General features: G+C 38.2%; 1 protein-coding gene across 1 annotated transcript in view; it reads right to left on the reverse strand.

Annotated features, from left to right (window-relative positions):
• Positions 1-11,340, reverse strand: part of PIK3C2A (phosphatidylinositol-4-phosphate 3-kinase catalytic subunit type 2 alpha) — an 86,118-nt gene extending 74,778 nt beyond the window's left edge. Inside the window, exon 1 of the mRNA XM_016139536.2 lies at positions 11,199-11,340. The gene's annotated coding sequence lies outside the window, so the exon portion shown is untranslated. The remainder of the gene's footprint in view (positions 1-11,198) is intronic.
• Positions 11,341-14,137: the final 2,797 nt, after the last annotated feature.

A 14,137-nucleotide genomic window follows, 5' to 3' on the forward strand; every position in this document is an offset into this window, starting at 1 on the left:
TTTTAAATCTTACAGTAACTGACAACAGGGATGTGAAACAAGGGGAAAATGAACACACCCTGCTGAGATAAACATGAATAAACTATATGTTCATGGTCTGTTTCTACTCACAAAACTTGATACCAAATGTGTGGTTTTTTTCTCATACTAACATCCAGTTTTCCAATTTTCCAGATACCAACTGAGTGTCCTACAATTCAGTTCTTACACTTATCAGATTCCACAGGTTTATAGGCTAAGTCCCATGAGACCGTCCTTACTTCAGATGCCAGTTACAAGTACTGGGTCTCCAGGTTACCCACATCTTTGACCAACTTGTGTACAAATTGAGGGTTCCCATGTTCCCTACTCAGGGTTGATAATTTGCTAGAATAATTCACAGGAAAACAGCTCACTTATTTTTACCTGTTTATCATAGAGGATACAATCCAGGAACAGCCAATGGAAGAGATACACAGGCCAAGGTCAGGAGTGGGGGAATACATGGAGGTTCCACAGTCTCTCTGGAAGTGCTACCCTCCCAGCACCACAATGTGTTCACTAAACTGGAAGCTCCCAAGCCCCCCAATTTAGTTTCTATGGAGAATTCATTACCATAGGCATGGCTGATTAAATCACTAGTGATTAGCTCAATTTCCAGCTCTTCTCTCTTCCCCAGAGGTCAGGCAGTAGCTTTAAAGTTCTAACCCTCTAATCGAACTTTGGTCTTTCTGGTGACCAGTCCCCATCCAGAAGCTATCTAGGGGTCCCAGACACTACTCATCTCATCAGCATACAAAAGACACTCATCACTCTAGAGATTCCCATGGTTTTAGAATTATATGATAGGAACCAAAGACAAAGACCAATTATTTATTTATTTTTTACCATATCACAGTTCATTTAATAAAATTTCATACAGCGATGCCAATTGATAAAGTTATTTTTTTAAATGGATAAAATTTAGAAGTATTAAGCAAATGGAGAGACAATTAATTATATTGTTTAAGAATGTAATAGTAAACCTGTGAAAGAAATGAAAGGATTATCAAAGGTTAGGATAGTTGTTACTCACAGAGGGAGGGAAAGAGATTTATGATTAGGCAGAAGTACACCAGGGACTTCCGGAATACCAGTAGTGTTCTAGTTCCTAACCCAGTGACTGGTTTTACAAGTGTTTATTGTACAATTATGTGTTAAATAATCATATACGCTTTATGCAATTGTTATTTCACAATAAAATAATCCACTCCCCACAGTTGAAATACATTTTCATCGCTATATTATACATATGTAAAAAATAACAATACCTGCATTATAAATAGTATATGATTTTTTTACCTACATGCAGCAAATTGTGTAAACACAAGGAGTTAAACTTTTTAATGATATAAAAAAATTCAAATAAGAGCTGTATTTTCCCTTTTCATTTCCCAATCTACAGGCTAAGTTAAGGATACTACTCTTTCTCACTAAGAGATATGGGGAAAGGGTAAGACTATAAAAGAAAATTATTTACTAAAAGATGGTTTCTCAAATTTTCACCATCTGTGAATCACTTAATGGGCACCTCACATAACATGATCAATTTGTGTAAAAATAGTCACTGCATTTTAAAACAAGTAAAACATTTAAACATTAATAGTAGGATATTATTCTTATCAGTAAGAAAGATGATTGTACACTCTAACCATTCTATGTATATCCAATAAATTTATTTTATTTATTTGAATTAAATCAGAAAATTAATTCATTTATCGCTTGTCAGGAAGGTAGCAATGTTTGGTGGTGGCTCAATCAGACAATTAGGGATATGTACATAAAATCTTATAGGCTATACCTTCAAATATTTCTGAATCCATATATTTCTTCATTACATTCCTGCTACCGTCCTACACCAATCTCTTTCCTGGATTATCAAATAACCTCCCAATCTGTCTCTGTCAACCTTTTATCCCCCATCTTCAGACTATTTCAACATAGCAGCCAAAGTGATTCTGAAAAACTTAGATCTTCTCACTCCTTTGTTCAGAACTTTCAACAGCTCCTATTTTGCTCAGAGAAAAGGTAAAATTCTGGAAACGGTCTACCAGGCACTCTAGCTGGTCCCCCATTACCTCTCTCGTAACTCTCTCTACTACTATAACATTTGTCTCCTTGTTGTTCCTCAAATACATTGTGCTTCTCACTCACAGCCTTTGCTCTTCTGCTCCCTCTGACTGATCTTCCCCTGGATAGTTGATTGGCTCACTCTCTACTCTTTTTCGACTCTTCATTGAGAAGGTGACATCTGAGTAAAGTCCTCACTGAAAACCAATTAAAACTGCAACTTTCTCTTACTCCGTGCCTATGTATTTGGCTTGTCTTCTCCTTAGCATTTAGTGCTATCTAGTATACTATATATTTTACTTATTTTATTGTCTATCTTTGCCCTCTAAAGTAAACCTCATGATGCTGGAATTTATCTATTGGGTTCATTTGTATCCCCAGCACTTAGAACAGTCTTGAAACAAGCAAGCTTTCATTCTGAAGTTTGTTAAACAAAGAAATTAAATTAAATCTAATACGGACCAGATAAGGAAGCAATTCTTCACTGTAGAGTGTCTTTGGTAATCTGTAAGATACTTAAGAGTACACAAAAATATCATACTTAAAATATTTTAACCTAAGAGATATATTTAATCTACTCTTGTTGCATTAATTTTCATTTAAAGTATCTGGAAATCATCTTAAATGTGCCAAATAATAAACCATTCATTTCTTTCTCTAAGGGAAGAAAATCATGTATGTATTCTTTGAATTGTTCTTCAATGGTCCTTCTTGGCCAGACTAAAACACATTACTATTTAAAGTATTTATAAGAAATACAGTTCACTAGGCTCGTTGATTAGAAATACAGGCTTTGGGCTCAACAGAACAATTTGGCTAGAGATGAATCTTTAGGAGTTATCTATGTAAAATGGAGAATTCATATAGTGAAGAGAAAGAGACAAGGAAGAAATCTACAGTGTCACTAACGAACAAGCAGGAAACAAAATGTCAAAGGAAAATAAGAAAGGTGCAAAGACTGGTATCAGAGAATAAGGGAACAGAGCGCCCTAACAAGGAAGTGTCAGTATTGTCAGACACTACAGGGCGGTGACATAGATAAGCACTGAAAAAAATCTCTAGATCTAAGAGCTCACTTGTGATTAAGAATAGCTTTATTTGGATAAATTTCACCCACTTAAGGCATACAATTCAGTTATTTTTAGAATATTCGGAGTTGTGCAACCATCACCACTACACAATTTCAAAACATTTTCACCAACCCCAAAAGAAATTCTTTACCTATTAGCAGTTACTCCTCATTTCCTCTCCCCAACAGACCTTCATTAGTGATTTTCAAAGAGGACAGTTTACAGAAGTGTGGAAAACCAAAAAAGTAAGGGTTACAAGTAACAAAGGCATTTAATCTTTCAATTCTTTGACAGTAAAGAGAACTAAGAGAGGTACTGGGTATAGCTGAGTAAGAGAATCAGAAGCACAGACGCGAGGGGTCTGACGAGGTAAGGAAGAGACATCTTAGCAGGCTGAGGTGATAAAGGTAAGAAACTACTAAGTCAGCGCCTAAAAATGGAAGACTTAGGGGAGCCAGTGGTATGAAGCAGATTTACTTTTCATTATCTAAACTCTGATAAAGAATTTTAAATATTTCATCATTGGCAAGATTTACTATTTTAGATTAGAACAAAGGTGATAAATATATAATAGAGGGATTTTCTCTTATGTCAGGGGAAAAGATGAAACTGGAGCCACGACCTGAACATAATTAAAGAATGAATCATAGGAAAAGCTAAGAGAAGAGCCTTCTCCAGCTTCTTCACAAGTTTAAAGATGGATGCGCCTGGCCTGGCTCCTACATTCTTTAATTTCCATACCACACTTAAAATTATTCTTTGCCCAAGTATTACAATTAATAAAGGGCTTAATTCTCCCATTTGGGAAAAAAGCAATGGACTACACTGTAGTCTAATAAGCACTAGCAGTCATTATACTACCTTCGGCCCATATGAGCAACATTGTACACATAAAAGATGCACAACTAGGGCATTCATCCTGAACAACTTTCTATATCTGTGTATGTGCATAACTGTATGTATTTGGGAAGTGGACAACTAAAGGGGGAATACAGTCACAGCAAGAGGCTCCTGTTGAAATACATTTTACTGACAAAGCAGTTTTCAATCTAACTCAGAATCTCAACAGTAGCACTGCTTTGTGGAGATAATTGCTGAACTTTGGACTACTTTATTGCTCATTCATTTAACATGAATCATTAAATATACTCTAACATCATCCAATTCCAACATGACAAGTTAACAGTAAGCTTTTTGTGTTAAGCGTTATGGTATATGCCTCCATTCTAACATGGTTTAAGGTAGGAAAACGTAAAATTGAGTTGCAACTGAGAAACCCCAAACAGAGAATAATAATGAAAAACTGACACTAATACTTCTGGAATTTTCCCCCAAAACTCCATCAGTTTCAACAACTAATAAAATCTTGTTTTCACATTACACCAACTGCATAAAATTGATAGTTCTGTAGAACAGTGATAACAAACAAGGGAAATCGATGTAGTATAGCAAGATCCAAGCTCAAATTTCACACCTCCTTCTTACTGTGTAATCTTAAATAAGCTACTTTATCTGCCTTTATCTTAATTTTCTTATCTTAAAACATAAATCATATGCCATACTGTTGTAGGATTAAATTTAAAACATATTTAAAATGCCTACTATATAACAGTACTAAAAATGTGTCCAATTATTGAATAAGTATGTTCCTACCATTAAAAACCACAGCTTATTGCCAATAAATAAGCACATAAAAGATGCTTAATGTCATCACTCATTAAGGAAATGCAAATCAAAACCACAATGAGATACCACTTGACAGCTACTGGACTAGCTATAATTCAAAATAAAACAGCAAATAACAAGTGTTGACAAGGATGTGGAGAAACTGGAACCCTTATAGTTGGCTGATATGACTGTAAAATGGTGCAGCTAGCTACTCTGGAAAACACTGTGGTGTTTCCTCAAAAATTAAACAGAATTACCATATGACCCAGCAATTCCATTCCTAGATATACCCCCAAAAGAATTAAAGAGATACTTACATACCTGTACACAAATGCTCATGGAAGCGTTATTCATGACGGCTAAAAGGTGGCAACCCAAATGTCCCTCAACAAACAGATGTGCAAAATGTGGTATATTATATACAATGGAATATTATTCAACTATTAAGAAGAATAAAGTTCTGATACATGTTATGACATGAATGAAAACATTATGCAAGGTTAAATAAGCCAGACACAAAAGGACAAATACTGCATGATTCCACCTATATGAAATATCTAGAATATCTAGAGACAGAAAGTAGATTAGCATTTACCAAGGGCTGGAAAGAGGGGTAACGGGTAGTTACAACTCAATAGGTAGTTTCTGTTTGGGGTGATAAAAAATTCTGGAAATAAATGGTGGTGATGGTTGCACACTTGTGAAAATAATTAATGTTTCTGAATTGTACACTTAAAAAATGGTTAAAATAATAAATTTTGTTATATGTCATGTACAATAAAAGTCATCATCTTAACAGAAACCACACGATTCCTGTCTTCAAAAATTTAATTCTAGAATCTTGTGTTTTTGACAATTATCAAATGTCAATAATTTACATACATAAAATAATGGGAAACTAGGTCCAAGGTTTATGGGAATTTTTCTGTACTATCTTAACAATTTTTCTGTAATCTGTAACTGTTGTAAAATTAATTTTTTAAGGCAGCTTATTGAATCTCAAAAGCATGTGTTTAATGAAAGAAGTCAAACTCAAAATGCTATATATACTGTATGATGCCAATTTATATGACATTCTGGGAAAGCAAAACTATAGGAACATGAAAAAAATCAGTTCTTACCAGAGGCTGGAGGGTCAGTGCAAGGAATTACAAAGGGGCAGAAGGACACTTTTTGGAGTGATAGAAATAGTCTATATCTTGTGGGTGGCAGTATTAACACTGTCACTATTTCTCATAATTTATAGAGCTGTACACCTAAAACAGATGGATTTCACTGTAAGTAAATTTTATCTCAATAAGTCTGATAAAAGAAAAAAAAACTAAATAGTCACATGTTATGTTCTGCATTTCAATACAGGCAGAATAGACTTCCAGTCTGGTGTCATTCTGAGATCGAGTCAGATGAAACCAGGCTATGAAGTCTAAGCCAAAGAGCACATTTTTCCAGCTCAGCACTGTAGTCTAAAGAACACTTACACGCTAAAAAGAGGAGTCAGAATAGTTATAAATTACATTATGAACACATATAAAGCGACTTAGTAAGTCAATTTAGTTATGGCTACTCATAGCACTATGGTTTTGCTTACAAGCATAATAGGTCTCCTTCAGTGCTTATTTGGGGGTGGGGGGGAATACGTATTTCACATCATTCCTCAAACTGCAAATAAAATATCTGAAAAAATGTTTTCCTGTTCCCTAATTAGACAGGTATTTTCCTAAGAGATTTTCTGTCTCTCTCATCAATATCCAGGTTCATCTCAAGATAATACCTGCACTAACTTCTCTATTGTCTCCTCTCATTTTCCTCTCCCTTTTACCTTGAAAGTGGATTTTGTCTTTTCTTTTTCCTCATTCCACAGCAGAACTTTAACAATACTTAATTTCTTCCTGCTTCTACTGTTATTTTCTGAAGGTAAAATGCCAATTTCTTTCAACAGGAAAACACTTAAAAAAAAAAATAGCCTGTTTCTATTAGGATTTCCCATACTGCAAAAATTTTAAGCAATTTTAACACTGCCTATTCCTTTCTCTTCTTAGTCAAATTTCTCATCAAATCCCAACTCATTTCACAACAGAAACTAACATTACTCTGATGCTCATTTACAGTCATCGATCTCTCTTTCAGTCCTCTTAAATGCGTTTTCCACACTACTCAAGCCACACACTCACAGCCTGTGCTGAGATTTCCTGAATCATCCAAATAATATAAAATTTGAACACTGGCCTCTAAATTATTTATTGTGAATGTCTACTTATTCTCATCTCTTATTTCACCTCTGCCCTGTCTTTATCTTTTCAAATAAACCTTGCAAATCCTTCCTTAAACCTACGCTTTATTTTCCTTTATCTAAGTTTTTCCCCAAGTTGTTCTCTATGCATTGAAATAACTCTGGCCTTGACATATCACCTTTTTCCTATAGCAACAATTTAAGATCTAAACTCTTTACTCGAAAATCAAAAATCTTGCCTCATTAACTCTCATGTATTTTAAATATACCTATACTATCCCTTACAACTTTTCTTTCCCATTAACAATTTTTTATAACTACTTTTTGCTATATGTGTTTTAACTGGTCTAAGTGGAATATAAACTCTCTAAAGGCAGGAAGCACTCATTCTCTAATGCATACTCCAAAATCTGATAAGTGCTATGTATCTGAACGCTCAAATAGTATATGAAGAGATGCAATGAAAAGAACATTAGGTTCAACATTCTAAGACATGCGTAAGTTCAAGCAATGCCTCTAACGTATTATGCTAAACAATGGGCCTTGTTTTCCTCTTTCGGAAAATAAGAAAAATACCTGCCCTATTTACTTCACAGAAAATAAGACCTGTGGAGGGGAAAAGCATTAGTTAAGCTATAATCATCAGTCAATACAAATGTAAGGATATTATTTATTTTATCACTGTTAGTCACTGGCACTTGTTTAAAATAAGTCTGTTTCGTTAAAACTAAACTCAATGTATAGCAAATTAAGTGACTCAGAATTATACATCATTTATTCCCATCAATAGTGCAATTTTTGTAATGTAAGACTAACAGAGCTATCCATATGTTTAACACTAAAGATGTTAATTATATAGTATCTTAAATGCGTTCTCAATGTTAAAAGATAAATACTTGCTGCTTAGCCATAATAACTGCCTTCAAATCTATTAATATCAAGAATGTTTAAAAATCCCATTTGTTTTTGTATCTATATAACTGAATTTAATATTTTAAGGAATCCAAAGGGTAGTTCAAAATTGCATAAGTCTTTTTAATTGGTTAAAATGTCCATGTGTCCTCTCCCATTGTGTTTTGAATCCATCACATGTGACAACGAATTGCAGGAAAAAAGGAGGAATACAAAATATACATAAATGCACAAAATAAAGATACTCCACCAGAGAGACAAGGAAAACAAAATTTCTTCTAGTCCAAACCATAACCCTATGAACAACCTGAAAAGTATCCTACAGCAATATCGTTTCCAAGTACGACCACAATTCCAATAAAAAGAGCATCATGTATGAATACTATCAAAATGATTAGAAATTAGAAATTACTAGTAATAACATTTCTCATAGTTTCTTTTCCTTTTCAAACAGGACTAGATTAAAAAGCAGAATTTCCATACTGTAAATGTGTACTGTCCAGAATGGGAGCAACTAAACAAATGTACCTACTAAGTGTCTGAAATGTAGTTAGTCCAAAGTGAGATGTGCTGTACCAGATTTCAGACTTATCAAAAAAAAAAAAAAAAAGTAAAATATCTTACATATGTGGCTCTCATTTAACATTTCTACTAGATAGCACTTATTTCATAGTCAACTCTCAAATTACAAACAAACAAACAAACAAAAAACAGACACCGGAGGTATTAAGCAGCTTATTTAATATCTCATTGCTTGGTAGTATCACAGCAGTGTCGAGAACCTGATCGCCTTAATCTCACCCTCATTACTAGAAGAAATTCGTGCCTTAAGCCTCAATTTGAACACCATCGCCCTCATCAGGTGCACTCGTTCCTTCTCAATCTCCCAGCCTAGGTGATGACATCCTTTTTTGGTAGTAGATTTGAATCTACCACTGCCCTTATAACCATACTGTTACAATTTATATCTCCCCAGATGGACTAGAGAACTTCTTCAGGACAAGCACTGTCTTATTCATTTTTCTATCCCTAGAACTACTGCAGTGCCAGGCACCCTTACAGGGCCTCTGAAAACAATTAAATCTTTCAGAGGGTCAACTTTTAGCCCTATTGAGGTACAACTAACAAATCAAATCATGTACTATGTGAATGCACAGCACTAAAACATTCGACTTTATCATTAAATCCTTTTTGGAATATGGCAAATATATAATTAAAACGAATAATTTGTTATGAAAGAAATACAAATTACAAAGCATTAAAAAAGTGCTTTGCACTGCTGCTCTGAAAAGTTTGGTCTGATGCTGCTATGAACTCTGAGCTCTTGAGAAATCCAACTCTCACATTAGGTATAAGTTCACTAAACAATGTGCTTACTAAGCAAAAAAACATTGTGCAAGATGAACGAAAGATTCCTGGACACGGGAACTGATGCAGCAATCTTCAATTAATAGAAAATTTTAGAGCCATTCATGGCTTAAGGGAGAAATAAAGAATCACATGCTTAATATACTGCTAATTACATAGTTTCTAAAGTTCCTAAATGCAAGCATACCAATTTTCACATTCCATAAAACAGAGAAAGCAGTGAAACCTACAGATGAAAAAATTAAAATATACTGGTTTCCAAAAAATACTGCAAGTAAAATGCATACAAAATACAAATAGTAACATATTTTTATAAGAAAAAAATTACTTTAGAATCTATTAAATTTAGGCAAAATTACTTGTGGAAGAAGCTCTATATGCTTTGTACCTATATAAAATCACTTTTGAGTTGAGTTAAATAATAAAATCTCTCTATTCTCATTTAGTCATGCTTTCCAGTGCTCAGACTGTCTTAAGGTTAAAGAAGCAAATTATCTAATTGTATTAACCAATGTTACCCCAATAAACTTAATTTGGAAAAAAAAAAGTAGCAGCAGTTACCTTCAACTGTGTAGACCTCAACTAAGGCCATTCAGTCAATCTACTACTATGAAGAAGAGCAACAATCCCAACTACTGGCAGAGCTAAGTCTCCTGTAGAGACTTGACCACTGGCCAAGGAAGCAAAGGTACAAAGTCTTTCCTGGAATCAAAGCTCCTGGACCTCTTAACCTGCAGCCTTCCCCCTTGAAACTATGTCTCCCCCACTCTTCTAAGAATAACTTTCTTTTTTCTTCGTCTTTTCTGATCTTGGCTTTGATGTCCCAATATATTAAACAATTTTCCCAGCACAACTTTTCTGTGTGACACCCACCTGGAAAGATTTTAGGGTACCTCTTTAATAGGTAATATTGTTCAAAGAAGAAGGCCTCCTTCTTTATTCTCAACACCCACTGTTAAAAATAAAAATATAACTACAACCTCAACGTCCATCAGGCGAATATAGGCAAAAAATAACCACAGCCTCCTTCTTCCACGTTCGTTATCTCTAGACTTTCCTCCTCACTTAGTTCTCTTTTTATTTCCCTTTTCAATTCCTGCTCCTCTCCCCGCCCCGAAAAAAAAAAAAAAATTCCACAACTGAAGAATCTCGTTTTTAAAGCCGAACCATTAAGTGAGGAAAATAAGTATGTGCTTTTTACAATTATTTATCGTTCCTCCGTCACTCGGAGTTAATCTGACCGCCCTCCCAGAAAGATGATGCGCTAAATACGCAGTGAAATAATACTGTCTTCCCAAAGCAAGTGGATTCGCGGGAAAAAAAAGCAACCGCTGGGAAGGAAGAAGAAAAAAGATCATTAGCCCTCAAAGCCTGAGATGGGACACGGAGGGGAAAAGAGATGGGGCAAGGATTGGAAAAGAAATGGGGGGAGGGGGCATATGTGAGAAGCGCAACACGCACACTCGCCAGAACTTAACAATTCAACAAGGAAATATGACCGGCCACTGCAGCTCCAGCCCTGTCCCGAGGGACAAGCGGATGGCCTCCCCTTACCCCCTTTGGGAAAGAACTAACTCCCAGCCCCTCTCCCCGTTCTCGACAAGAGGGGCCTGGTTTAAGGGCGCGGGCCCCTCGCACCTTCTGCAGGGCAATCGGCGGCGGCCCGGGTGGAAGCAAGGCCCGGAGGGAGCTGAGTCGGGCTGGGGCAGCGCCAAGAGTACGGGATGGAGGGTCAGGGGCGGGCACCCGCGGAACCGGGGGCCCGGCAAGGGACCCTTCCATCCCGGGATCCCCGGGGCACTTCGCCGCCCTTGCAGAGCAGAATTCCAGGCCCCCGCCCCGCCGCACTCGCTGCTCCTCACCTCACGCAGCCTGAGCCTCCGCCTCCACCACAACCCGAGGCGCCCCAGCCGCCACTGACCGAACCATTTTTCCGCTCAGCCGCCTCAGCCGCGGCCGAAAGCTTCGGCGGACTGCGCGGCCAGCCGAGCACAAAGCGTCACTTCCGGCCAGGGAAGCACCGCCTTCCACGCCAGGCTTCTTCCGGATTGGCTGCTGCAAACGAGCTACCTGAGGTAGTGGGTGGGGCTTGGGCGCGTCTGCTGAGGCGCCTGCTGTGATGTTGGGGGCCAGGGTCGGGTTTCCCCTACTCCCTCCGGGAATGTCGAGGAGGTTCTGGGTGTCTGTCCCGGCAGCCCTGGAGTAGAACTGGGGCGCTTTCGCGGACTCCAGCTGGGCGTCCTAATCCCCGCCAACCACAAGTACTCTATTGTTTCCGTGCCCTCTCCCAGCAACTGCGCGCTGCGGCTGCAGCTCCCAGATTCGCGGCCGCGCGATTAGTTTGTGATTGGAAAACTGAAAGGAGCAGGCAAGATACAAAATCATTTACCCAACCAGCATTTATCGAGTCCTCACGGAGGAGCAGGTGCTGTGGTGTGTGTGATTCGTGACCCATAACGTGAATTGTGTAAAGCGCTTTCGCAAGCGCTCACTTAATCCTCACAACGGCCAGGTAAAGAAGATGCCGAATAATACCTCCCTGCCGGATGGCTCTTTTCTACGCTACAAAGTATCTTCACTTAAAATTTCAAAAATACCTTCCTAGTGAGAATTAAATGAGATTCTGCTTCTAAAACGGGTTGTGCGCAAATGTTAGATTAAAAAATTACATAACCATGTTAAGCAGATAGGAAACGTATCATTTACAGATGGTGAAGCTGGGGGCAGGATTCAAACTGAGTTCTTATTCCAATCCGTAGCATTTTACTTTTTTTTTTTTTTTTTTACATCCGTCCCTTAAATAGTAAGAGAAGGGGGGCCGTGCCTTCCAGAGATTCACAATCTAATGTGCCAAAGTGATTTGAACTGCAATTCTCAGTTTAAAAAAAATAAAAAAAATGAGAAGGCTGTAAAAGAAGTAGGAACTTACCTACTTCCAACACATAGTAGGAAAGAAAGAAAGCTGATATTTTTCATCTCTCTCTCTCTCGAGGATGAGAAGTGGATGAAGCATTCTAAACGCTATAGTAAATATGCCTAGATGGAGTTGCTATTCTATGTAGAAATTTAGAAGCAATGATTATTTCTTGTGACTGTGACTACCAGTCCACCCACACTTCCTACTCCCAATTTTCCACCCCCCACCCCATACGCACACTTCCAGGCAGGCTTTACACACCCTAGAAGAATGTCCCTTAGGAATTCACTTAGTTCCACAGCATTGTTCTGCTTTATCTTCTCATCAAAGGAGGAATTTCTAGACTTGGCAGCTCTTAGATTAAAAGAGAAGGGGAAACCAATTTATCTTGGGGCTGTTTCCTAGCTTCTGCTCCAGAACTGAGTGTTCAGAAAAGAAGAGGCCTTCAGAGAATACTGTGTCTTGGGAGATTAACTTTGACTTATTTGTATTTTTCTTATGAGAAATATTTTCTCTGAGTTCCAGCAGCAGAAGGCTTTTGCTTGCGTGAATTCGTTATTGCAGTTCCAACTTCATTATTTTCTTATAGCTCTTGAATGGTCAATACTTAGTAGGCTCTGATTGTTGCAGGATACTCAGACAGAGAGACAGGACACCAAGGCAATAAGCAGGAAGTAGCAATTACTGGTGCAGGTACCTAATCAGAGGATTCACATCCAAAGGCTGAGCCGTGAAGCTTTCCTTTTTGTACATGTCTTATACTGCCTCATAGTAAAGTGTATTTTGATTGGTTGGTGGGTCATAAGGGGAGTGACCGACCAAGGCAGGTGGTCTGTGGGAGTCAACTGTGACACTGAAAAGTCCTTTACCTATTATGAGAAGGGAAGTGAATAACCTTTAACCATTATAGTGAATGATTACCTCAGCCTCCACTACCACATTCCCTGCTTTGATGCTCGGGCCCAAAATTGGGTCAGAGAGCATCATCTTCATCCTGTTCTTGGTCTAAGGGCTGATATGTCCATATTGTATGACCTGACTACCTATCGTGATTTCTTCTTTACATTTCAGGGGTCACACTTAAGGGTGAGCTTAGGACAAACAGAGTCCTTAAGGGTATGTTGGCCATCTTGGTGGGGTGTTGCTGTCCTCAGGCTTCTGCTGCACATCGATTGGTCAGCTTCTGGTGTGACCAAAGCAGGCCAATGTTCTTTCAAGCTGCAAGTCCAGTCGATGACTTCTTTCAGTGGGTTAGCCTAAGGTGCTCTGTGAAGTCTGAAATGTACTCCCAGTCTGTGGCCACTGGCTTAAGCCTGCTGTGGTGAATCCAAAGTATTGTCTTGGGCAACCTTTACTGTAGTGGGGGTGGACAAGATAACAGTGAATGGGCCCCTCCAAAGAGGTGTTAAGGGTTGGACATCCATTCCTTGACCCACACCGAATCTCCTGGCTTAAAGGAAAGGGCCTTAGTAGTCAGACTAACAGGCAGCCTTTCTCTTAACCCAGTGGTTGCAAAGTAGAGCCCAGGGCTTATAACTGCAGTCTCAGAATCAATTCAGCTATTTCTTTTAGGTATCCTTATATTCCCTTGATGAGCAGGGATGGTCGTCCATACAGAATCTCATAGGGGGAGAACCCAGTCTTCTTGGTTGGGGCTGACCTGATTCTTAATAGTGCCATGGGGAGGACTTCGTCCCAATGTAGCTTGACAAAATTTTCCCAATAAAGTTTTTAGGGTCCTGTTTGTGCACTCTACTTGTCCCGAACTCTGTGGTCAATAGGAGGAACAATTTCTTGGAGGAGCAGTTTAGCTACTTCTCAGGCCTTCTCAATCCAGGGGGGTTAAGCCTCTACTCAACTGGAATATGAACATACAAAGACCAA

Source organism: Rousettus aegyptiacus, unplaced genomic scaffold, assembly GCF_014176215.1.
Source record: "Rousettus aegyptiacus isolate mRouAeg1 unplaced genomic scaffold, mRouAeg1.p scaffold_m13_p_5, whole genome shotgun sequence".
Classification (NCBI taxonomy): Eukaryota; Metazoa; Chordata; class Mammalia; order Chiroptera; family Pteropodidae; genus Rousettus; species Rousettus aegyptiacus.